The 11,062-nt window shown below is 37.2% G+C and overlaps 1 protein-coding gene across 1 annotated transcript in view; it reads left to right on the top strand.

The window, feature by feature from the left end:
- Positions 1–5,953: 5,953 nt before the first annotated feature.
- Positions 5,954–11,062, top strand: part of LOC114357916 (zinc finger protein 729) — a 49,366-nt gene continuing 44,257 nt past the window's right edge. Inside the window, exons 1-2 of the mRNA XM_028311719.1 lie at positions 5,954–6,479; positions 6,782–6,879. The gene's annotated coding sequence lies outside the window, so the exon portion shown is untranslated. The remainder of the gene's footprint in view (positions 6,480–6,781; positions 6,880–11,062) is intronic.

Below are 11,062 nucleotides of genomic sequence, written 5' to 3'. Positions count from 1 at the left end.
CACAAGAAATCCAATAATGATTGCCCATGATAAAAAGATGTTTGAATTGCCTGTCTGGGAGGGTCAGTCAGTCCATGTCAAATGCCTACAGTGCCCCATAAAGTTTCTGACGTCAGGGCAGTTGCTTGTTACTACAGCCCACTTAAATAAAAATGATCGACTATTTGAACATTTTCTTAACAAGGTGGTACGCAAAGTAGCAATTAGATTAAAAAAGAATACTGACTGGCCGTGGATTGATGTGAGCTAATTTATCATGCTAATAAGTTTTGCACAATTTTATAATACATTGTAATGGGCAGTAGAGTGCGTGACTCGATATTGAATAAAACTTCGTTTATTAAAGGTAAATAAGTATTTTATCTAAACATGGAAACTTAAAAAATGAGCGTAAAAACGTTGCATGTGAAATTAATTAGGATTCTCAAAGGTCTGAAAGCTTAAGTAGATGCCATAACAACATAAATGCCGACCACACAGGACTCGCGTGAAGGACAATAAACGTGCCTAACTGGGTACACGATTCATTAGCACTTTGTTTTTATGTACAACTCCTGCGCAAGTAAATGCCATTTACTCCAAACCGGCACCACTTGACTTCACATTAAACATTTCATTCCAAAGCTATAAAACTATATTGGTTATAAATTAAGCAATGCCAACTGCTGTACTCTGCTCATTCAAAAATGTATTCCACATCGACTCAGATAGCTCCAGTACACCTGGATGCATATAAAAATTCCTTAATTTCGCCATTATCTTTCACTATTAAGGGCCACTTATTTTAATGGCCACCGCATTGTGGGAGATTTAATCGCGCGCCGGCCAATACGGAGGACGCGTCCGCTCCCGATGACAGATAGCGACGGAGTGCGTTTAAAATTTTAAACTTGGAACGTGGCGGTGCGTGCGCTTGCGCATCCACTGAAATTCCGTAATGAGCAGGTGACTATGGTATCGCGACGGCCGCTGTCAACTTAGCGTCGCAGAAATGTTAAAACACAAGTAATTAGTGTTCGGCCCGCTCGCGATGTTTAACAGTCGGTTATAATTTAAGTTTGCAAATTGCCCGTTTCAACATCATTGTTTGCTAGCTTCGTTCTAATGGGTTTATTATTTCTACACGTTTCTATTTTTCACCTGTTCTAGTGAAATTTCAAAACTGTTAATTGTATCAGCACTATCTGTGGATCCATTGTAATAAAAAAGTCGATTTATCATAGGGCTCTTTCATTGTATCGTCGGACAAACGTGCCCGAACGCGAGTTAATTTCCTTTATCGATAAGAAAATTGCTGACTATTGCGTTAACACCTTGGCTGACTATTTAACTTTATAATTGAGAAAATAATATCCAAACCTTCATACTTCACTTTTATTTTAATAGATCGGGTCGAATGCTTTTGTGATATTAGTATCCTTAGAGCTACATTGAGTCTAGGAAAATTTTTCAGGCGCAACGTTTGAAGCAATCGGATTAATTGAGCCTTTTCAAGTCTCATAAAGTCTGACAACAATGTAGTATTGTGATTGCAGTTTAAATACACCCCACTCGAAAGAAAAAGATAAAGTGTAAGTAATCAACTAATAATATAACAAATGAGAACATTGTAGAGCAACAAGTTTTCATTATTTTAAGTACTGTTAGTAAACATGATACATTCTTCTTCATCACATGTCATTATATCGCGGATCTACATATAAGAAAAACATCGATAATCAGGTGTTCCTTCACACTGATAGCAGCGGCCTTGGTCTTATCAAGTGACAGACGGACAAATCAATCAAAGTCACGATGCATTTCATCTTCGGTATCAATGTTGATTGATAGAAGAACGCTGGAATGTTGATATGTCAGTGTCATCGTTGATACTAGATTGATATGATGTGGCTAAGGGCCAGTTTCCACTAAAGCTGAGCGGAGCGGAGAGAGTGGAGAAGTGTGGACTGTGCAATCTAACTGACTGACTGATTGACTGACTGACATAGTGATCTATCAACGCACAACCCAAACCACTGGACGGATCGGGCTGAAATTTGGCATGCAGGTAGATGTTAGGACGTAGGCATCCGCTAAGAAAGGATTTTACGAAACTCCACCCCTAAGGGGGTAAAACGGGAACCACGCGTACGAAGTCACGGGCGGCCGCTATCAACGCACAGCCCAAACCACTGCACTGGACGGATCGGGCTGAAATTTGGCATGCAGGTAGATGATATAACGTAGGCATCCGCTAAGAAAGGATTTTACGAAACTCTACCCCTAAGGGGGTAAAACGGGATCCACGCGTACGAAGTCGCGGGCGGTATTCTATAGAATTTGACAGCGGCGGCAGCGCGGCGGAGCTGTACAGAGCGGAGAGAAGAAGTGGAAACAATGAAAATAATTAAATCTGATTGGTTATTATTCAAAGCACTTTTCCGCTCTGCTCCGCTTGGTTCTGCCTTGGTAGGAACCAGGCCTAAAGCCAAAGTTACCTCGTGAGACGAGTCTTAACGTTCTGTTGGTTTGTTTCGAAAAATGTGTTTCGTTTAACTCAGCTCGACGTTTCTTAGAATCGTCTTCGAATCGTTAATTAATTAAGCTGCTGTGTAATTTTCGGAATATGTTCGACTCATTGAGAAATAGAGGGTTCAAAAAGCTCAGTTCAGCAAATAAATGTAATATAATCATAGTTCGTCGTAATCGCGTAGTGTGGTTTAAGCTTTATTAAAAGATGCAATTTTATTAGCATGCTAGCATTTGCCTTCTTTGTTGTTTGTTTTATTCAATTTTAGTGGACTATCCAACAATTATTTTAAAGTAACTATGTAGTAATATTGTCCTTATTTGGGACTGTTGCCCTGGGCCCTGCAAATATCCTATCTTATGTACAAATGCAGGTAGACTAATATACAACATACAAGTATTTCGGATATTATTATAGCTGTAGTAGAGATAAATATATCGTACAGAAGAAAGATCGATGATTCCCTTTAAGCCTTAGGGTTTATTATTGATGACTGATGACATTTCATCAATGAGATAAAGAAAAATATGGATATGTTTCGGATGGATCATTTCATTTTTAAAAGATAGCCAAAAGAACTTTATATGGCTTTAGTCATTCCAATTTATATTTATTAATTTTCAACGATGGAACTGCATATTGCATACGAGTGTACCTACTTATCGGTAAACGAGAGAATCACACTCTAAAACCAAAGATTGAGACTTTCTGACTGAAGCTATCTGAAGCAATGTACGTTAGGCTCTACCTAAAGCCTGAATATTAACCAAAGTGATGACAAAAAAGGTTACCTAAGACGGTAAACTCAAATTCCGCGCGAGTAAACATCGCACAAATTGGAAAAAAAACCGCCGAATTCCAAACTTAAAAACTCGAATTCCGAAAATCAGCGCCAATGTCGCCATAAAAGTGCAACAACTACGCACAGAGAGGCGATTCATTAAAAGTTTGCCAGTGATGACCGCGTATTTATGCGGCTGGCAACACCAACGAGCCAAGTTAGATTGGGCCATAACGGCCGATACCGAGGTGCGAGCTTTTTTGGCCGATGTAATTTGTTGTAAGTGTTGGTAAATAAGATTGAACACGTGATGGAATTTTTGAGGCGAAAAGAGAAAAATAAGACAGTAATTTAGTTAAAGAGATAGGGTCCCGTTTTGAAGGGTGGTGATTTACCTCGCTGCTTCGAAACTTTGCTACAGCAATTGAGTCTATGTTAAGCTCCAGAAAGCATATGTCTTAATAATAATTATAGATTCCTTGTCAGGATTACGGAACCCTAACAAGAAACAGTCCACTCTTATTTTCATTCAAGGCAAATAATAAATTTTCAGTGTCTATTGACTTTCACTTAGTCCTACCTACCGAAACTTTATTAACGATTATTAGGCAGATGGACATAGAAAAGTTTAAATTGTGTAGCACCTAATTGCTGTGAAAATGAATGAATGTCTAAAAAGTACTTTTTTGGGAGAATTTTCGCTGAACTCCTGAGAGTGGCAACACTAGACGAGCTAAGTTAGATTGCCTGGAGGTGCGAGGTCGGGCCATGTAATCTGTTGTAATGCTGCGTTCTACACGCGTGATGAGATCAGGCGAAATGAAATTTTTTGTCCCGAAAAATGTGGAAATCTTGTCCTTTTTTCGAAAGCTTTCAGGGAAAACTGCCAGTTGTCTAATAATTTTGATGAAAAATAAATAAACTACTTTTCTAAGTTGGTCGAAGGAGGTCGACCAAGAAATCATGTCCTCGCAGCCTCTCGTAACCATGACTATGAGTAAACAAAATAACGGTGTAAGTAGTAGGTATTTCGGCAATTATTTTTTAATTGAATAATTTTGTACCACACACACAAATAGCAAGTAGGCAATGTGTTGAAAATGACAACTAAATAATATCTCCTCAAGATGTCATTTAAAACTTATCTCTCCATAGATAAATAATATCATTACTTTTATGCAAGTTGTTTTACTAAATTATGACTTTTGAGCCTCAGATTCTCTTCAAAGAATAACCTTTTGTGAGCCTTGAATTCCAGTTTTACTTTTATAAACTAAATTATTTTTCCGTCTACCTACAATGTTATGTTCTCTTCGTGCGGCATTTGAACTCCACACTTGCGAAATGAGGGGCTTATTACAATGCAATGTTGAAAAAAATTGTTACCTACTACATAAATAAATCGAAGCACAAAAAGATGTACGTAAGTAAATTAAAATAAAGTGAATAATTTTATTCCTTACTTTAATACTTACCAAAAAAATCGAAGTCAAAATTATCAAAATATTAATAATCTTAAATAATTGTTATCGGGTTATATGTATTGTCTTAGTAATAAAATATTCCACTACTAAAAAACTTTATAGACTTCCCTAAACATCAAGTTTACATTCAACACCCCAACTTTGAGAACCGCTAGCGCCATCTATCGGAAAACGGCGTACAAACGGAGTTCAAAGAAACAAGGAAAACTGCATTCTAATTTCAAGATAAAATACGCAGGGACGTATAAATTTCAACACAATAAAGAGGATTTTATAAAATAAAAAAGTTTATCAACGTGTTGGAATATCTAAAAGGTTATTCGACTTACAACAATAATGCCTATCAGCCAGAAGTCGATAGCCTTTATTNCGCGGTACGGATTTGTCAATGTGTGCAATTTGGAATAGCTCGGCACGGATTCAAATCGTAATTTCTATGAACGTAACATATCTATAGTTCTTTAATATCATTGCTCAGACTCCTTTTTATAAGCCTTGACTTCCAGTTTTACTTTTATAAACTAAAAAGTTATTTTTCCGTCTACCTACCAACAATTATTATGGTCTCTTCGTGCGGCATTTAAATTTCACACAAGCGGAATCAGTAGGTAGTCCACTAGTGTTCATTAAAAAATGCAATGTTGGAAAAAAATGTTAGGTAGGTAGGTACTACATAAATAACTTAAATCGAAGTAAAAAAGTTGTAGGTAAGTAAATTAAAATAAAGTAAATTAAATATTGTACATTAATACTTACCCAAAAAAAATCGAAGTCAAAATTATGAAAATTTGAATAAGCTTAAATAATTGTTAGCGGCTTATATTGTCTTAATAATATTGCACTTCTATAAAAACTTTATAGACTTCCCTAAACATCAAGTTTACATTCAACACAGCAACTTTGAGAACCGCTAGCGCCATCTATCGGAAAACGGCGTACAACGTGGAGTTCAAAGAAACAAGGAAAACTGCATTCTAATTTCAAAATAAAATACGCAGGGACGTATAAATTTCAACACAATAAAGAGGATTTATAAAATAAAAAAGTTTATCAAAGTGTTGGAATATCTAAAAGGTTATTCGACTTACAATAATGCCTATCAGCCAGAAGTCGATAGCCTTTATGATTTTGTTTTATTTGCAATGTTTAATTAAACGCATCGGCGTCTGGATGGGCATTGTCCGACTTACCTGCGCGCCGATTTAAATCCGCTGCCGACCGGTTAGGCCGCGTCATCCACCTTTTATTTTCAATAATTTATTTACTTCTCAAAATACACCACAAGCACGCATCATTCAATACAAATACGCTTACAAAATATATTTTCTTTTGCAACAACAACACGCACGGTCATGTTTGTTTGCTCAACGACGGTGAACTGTCATAAAAATAGTCAACATTTTAATTACCTCTTTATTTGGCAAAGGCATACCCACATACAGTCTCGAGTTTACTTCGAGATTCGAATTTGGAATCGTATCGCTCGCATTCCGAGCGTTTGATATTCGCGCGCCGCGTACAAAACATTCGGCGCGTTTCGCGCGTCTGCCGCGATGTCCGTCAAACGCCGGGGGCGGACCCGAGGGCCGGGCCTCGACATCACTCGGCTGGATTCGGAAACGCTCGCTCTGTAGTGCAGCAGGCGAGCTGAGTCACAACCGTTTAGTGCTCCTATTTTTATTCATTATCCGATTACTGACGACTGGTAAGTTATTTTCTGCATCACGATTCGATTATAACAATTAATTAGAGTGCTTTCTGTAATTTATTTGCTTTGTGCTACGCTATAAGTTGACTAATTCACGATGTTTTTGTCAACAACGAGTCTGTACTTTCTTGCATTGTTTTGATTTGTGCAAAGTCCATTATACGATAGAATTTTCTGAAAAATCGTTGCATGATAAATCTTTGGATCTTATTCTAACAGTGATAAGACTTGCGAGGACTTCCAAACAAGGAAAAAGTTTTATTTATTGAACATAACCTCAAAGTGATTTTGTTTGACAGGTGCAGTTGTCGCCCGCTCGCCGACAGATGGCGCCGCGTGGAGAGGCGGAGTTTGTTAACTGCGATCGCTAGACGTATGTCATTCGCGATAATTGAAGGTTAGTTTGGAATTGTCGAAAATTTTAGATAAAACGTAGTTTATTTTATGGCGTCGAACCACGAACCCGGCGCGGCTCGTAAATACGCGGCTCAGTAATGGACTGGAAGTTTTTGAAATCTCTCTTATTTATTGATTCATTTGTTTTGTTAGGGCACAATAGACACTTTATCATTCTACGATGTATTTTGCCTGGATCTCAAACATACAGTTTTAGTATTAACACGACCTTTTTGTTACGTCTAGTCTGGGGTTACTGTATTTTTAAACACTGCAAAATGTTTTGAGTTACAAAATGTTCAGATTTGTTGAAAGTCTTTTTATGAACTTTTAAGATGCTGTCTTTTTCTACTGTTAGCTTACCTTTCTATATTATTTACACTATTTAAGGATTTCATAATTATTCATTTTAGGGGTTAGAAACATGTTTTTAGAAACTTATTGATATAAAACCTACAAATGTATGCTCTTTGAGCGGAACATAGTGATACTACCTAATGTAACATTTCACCATTTTACCTATGATTCACAATAAATGATTTTGTATTTGTATTTGTATTTGAAATCTAAAAAGCCTCATGTGCCAAGCAAACATCGGTTGCATGATTCTTTCGGAATTATAGACATTGTTTATGTTTTTATTTTATTGTCAATAGGTGTTAAGTAGATACTTACTTCTGTAGCTTCACCAGACAAACGTGGCCCGTGGGGTAGTAAAGAGCCTTCAGCCTTTAAATTTCACACTAATGCAATATGTATGAAGTTAATACTTATCTACTTTTTATCCTCTGTTCCATTGTGGTTGATAGAACAATTTCATATTACATTAGCTTTTGCCCGCGCCTTCACCCGCGTGAAATTTAGTTCCACAGATTCGCATAAATTATAGCCTATATGTTAATCTGGGTTACAAATAATAATACTGTAAAGTTTTAACCGTTTAATCCGTTCAGTAGTTTTTGCGTGAAAGAGTAACAAACATCCAGACACAAACTTTCGCATTTATAATATTAAGTAGGATAGGCGTAAACTACTTACTTTTGTAGCTTCACCAGACAAACGTGGGGTAGTAAAGAGCCTTCAGCTGCTTCAGCCTTTATATTTCACATTAAAATCTCCAAAATGCAAAATGTATGAAGTTAATACTTTTTTTCCTCTGTTCCATTCGTCGTTGATGGAACAATTTCAAGTTACATCTCATGGCCACACTGAATGCTGCCCTTCATAAATGGGTCACTGCAGCTGCGAACTCCCTCCGACCTCGGTACACTCAGTCCCTCTTCATCAGTTCTCTGCTGTTGATCCACTGCGGCCTCCTTGGGTAGCGTCGGCAGAAAACTGATTGGAATGGATTTTTTACTTGGACAATTTATTCGGTAGATCTTTATTTTGTTTTTTTTTAATACAGATGTCATCACACATATCTGGATGATTTTTATGATTTTCTGATGCAGGTTAAATATTCAGTCTATCTATGTGCCAAATGGTATGTAGGTAACTCTTTATAATAGTTTTATAAAATTAAANTTATAAAATTAAAAATTGCCAGCGAGAACATAAAAATGACAGGTTTTCTTCTTTCGTCTCAGTTTCTAATTCACCTATCAATCTAGCTTCAACTAGAACTTCTACCAACTTACTAGCTTCTTTCAAGTTCTTATCTAAATAATATGTTAACTCTCATGTGATAATGACATTCAAATTATTTTTAATCCTACCAAACTTACGATGCACTTAAGCCTTGCTTGTTGCGTCCAGCATTTAGTAAAAGCAATAAAATATAAATAGATACGTAGAAAAACGTTGATGCGGTGCGGACGGTCCAAGTCGTCGCCGGGGGCCGCCCGTGACAGATTTATGGCGTGCGTGGCCGTTACTCCACGCACCGCCCTCCCCGCCCCGCACCCGTCTCGAATTAAAACGTTCCATTTTCAAAATTCTTCTAAATCCCGCACGATTGAATTTATTTTATTTATTACACACACCTGAGTTTCGCTGTTGACCGTACTTTTTTTGCGAATTTCAATTTATTTTGATGTTTTTCCAAACTTTTTAGGTACCTACCTACTACGTGTTTTTTTTTTGTTTTTCGACAAGACTTATCCAAATCTGATTGAATCAAGGGTTTCCAGTAAAGTGGTTTAGTAACAATGAAAAACTTGAAACAATGAACAAAGCACTAATTCCTCAAATGATATCCCATTATAACTTTAAAAATTTATCGCCCCAGCCGAGCCGAAAACAATGCAGCCCGCAACGGTACATTTTAAGCTAAAAGAATTAAAATTTATGAGTAGGTACAAACAATGAGGGTAATGCATCACTCGTCATAAAGGACAGATTACGTCTGTCCCGCGTGACAGATTTACGGCCGATTGCATAATAGATGCAACTGCGTGCTTCTATGGCAGTTATGGCACAAAAACATCCACGAGATGGGAAAAAACTTTCACTGCTCATCCAATTTTGAATATTGCAATTGACAACGGAGCGATGAGAAAAAATCGTTCAAAGAGGATGCGATGTTTTCGTTTAGTTTTTGTTTTCTTTTGTTTGTTCAAGATAAAAAAAAAAGTAATCCTAGACTTTGAGACTCAAACTGGCAGAAATTGTGTAGATGGACTAATAAAAACTCTGACTCTTTGACGTAAATAAAACTGTTAAAAAAATATACCTCAAATTAAGAAGTTCACAACACGAAATTCTCCGTTTAAAAAAGTTTTTGAAGATGTGATTTAAAATTTGAAACTTTTTTAGTTAACGTTAATTAGTATTAATTTGTTATTATTCAATTTGACAATATTATTATTGCCTGTTTGGATGCCTGATTTGTACCGTCCACAGAGTGAGTCTCACAAATATACAGGTGGATTAAAATTTAGAATAAATTCGTTAGAATAAATGCGGGCTAATTAATAATAAATCAAGTGTCCCCGGATTATCCGTGACGTGGTAGGACAAATGTTTCCGGCGGGGCCGCCATTTTGTTTATTTTATTATTTTTATTTAGGGAATAAAAATTTATGGGCTGAAACGCCTTCGCTGAGATTGTCATAGACTCCGCGTCCGATCTCCGTTGAATTATGAACGGTTTTAATAGCTTGCGGTGTGCACGTCGAAAAAGGACCAAATAATATATCGACGTTTAAACGGCACGTTTTAAATTCATGTTGGTGGGTCGACAAGTGGACATTCGTTCGGCTTGTTTATTATTTTTATTCCGATATATGGCTCCCACTTCCTATTCGGAGCTAGACTCTCTTCATTTGCTTTCGACGGATTTTTGAAAGCTTTTTTATATTGGGTGTCAGTCAATTTATAGCTTTTCTACAAATGCAAATAGGTACCTACATAGATTGATACCAAAGAAATCTCAGTTCAGTCAGAGTATCCCTGAGTCAGAAGATTATTCTACACCTTGTTGAACAAGTATTCTACAGATGCGATGGAAGTTGGGCTTGGGACAGCTTTAACATGCAATGTACTATATCATCTTCAACTTTTTCAATATAATAATATGTATCTGGTACTAGTATCAAAACAGGGTTTAATAGTGAACATTTCGTTCAATGACAGAATAACCTCGCAGAAATCTCCATCACGGCAGCCATTTGAATCCTCGCTGCGCGCGCGCACAATCGGCTTATTAGNCTTATTAACCAGAGAAAGAAACACTATCTCGCTCAATTTATCTGCAGCTGCCTAGCAACGGAGACGCGTACGCACGGACAAACAATAACTTGTAATACAAGGCTGCGTACAAATTTAGTTATCCTCCCACTCGGCTCGCTCGATTATTTATAATAAAATCTTTTTATACATTTTGTTTCCGATTCAACATAAATAAGATATGTTATTTAAAGCCAATATATCACTTGACAGGTGGTAGGCAGGTCTGCGTTTTCCGTCACGCCAGTTGCAACTCAATCAGGCGCAGGTTAAGGGTGGTATTCGGCTGAGCGACGAGTTGGGTCGTTGGGTCGCAGCGGACGTTTCATAAGATTTACACATATATCAAAGTAAGGCTTTGTGTGAATGTAGTGAGAGATTTTAATCAACGTCCGAGCAGGCAATATGTCGGCCGCGATGCACCGGCCGTATCGCGAGTGTACTTGGAGTAATTAACTTTAAACGATTAATTAACGAGATGTGGTACCAATTCTCGGTATCGATCGATGTGGTAC

This window comes from Ostrinia furnacalis, unplaced genomic scaffold, assembly GCF_004193835.3.
Source record: "Ostrinia furnacalis isolate ACB-3 unplaced genomic scaffold, ASM419383v2 OfSCF3544, whole genome shotgun sequence".
Classification (NCBI taxonomy): Eukaryota; Metazoa; Arthropoda; class Insecta; order Lepidoptera; family Crambidae; genus Ostrinia; species Ostrinia furnacalis.
Note: the sequence above shows the minus strand (reverse complement) of the source record. Positions and strands in the feature narration are given on the sequence as shown.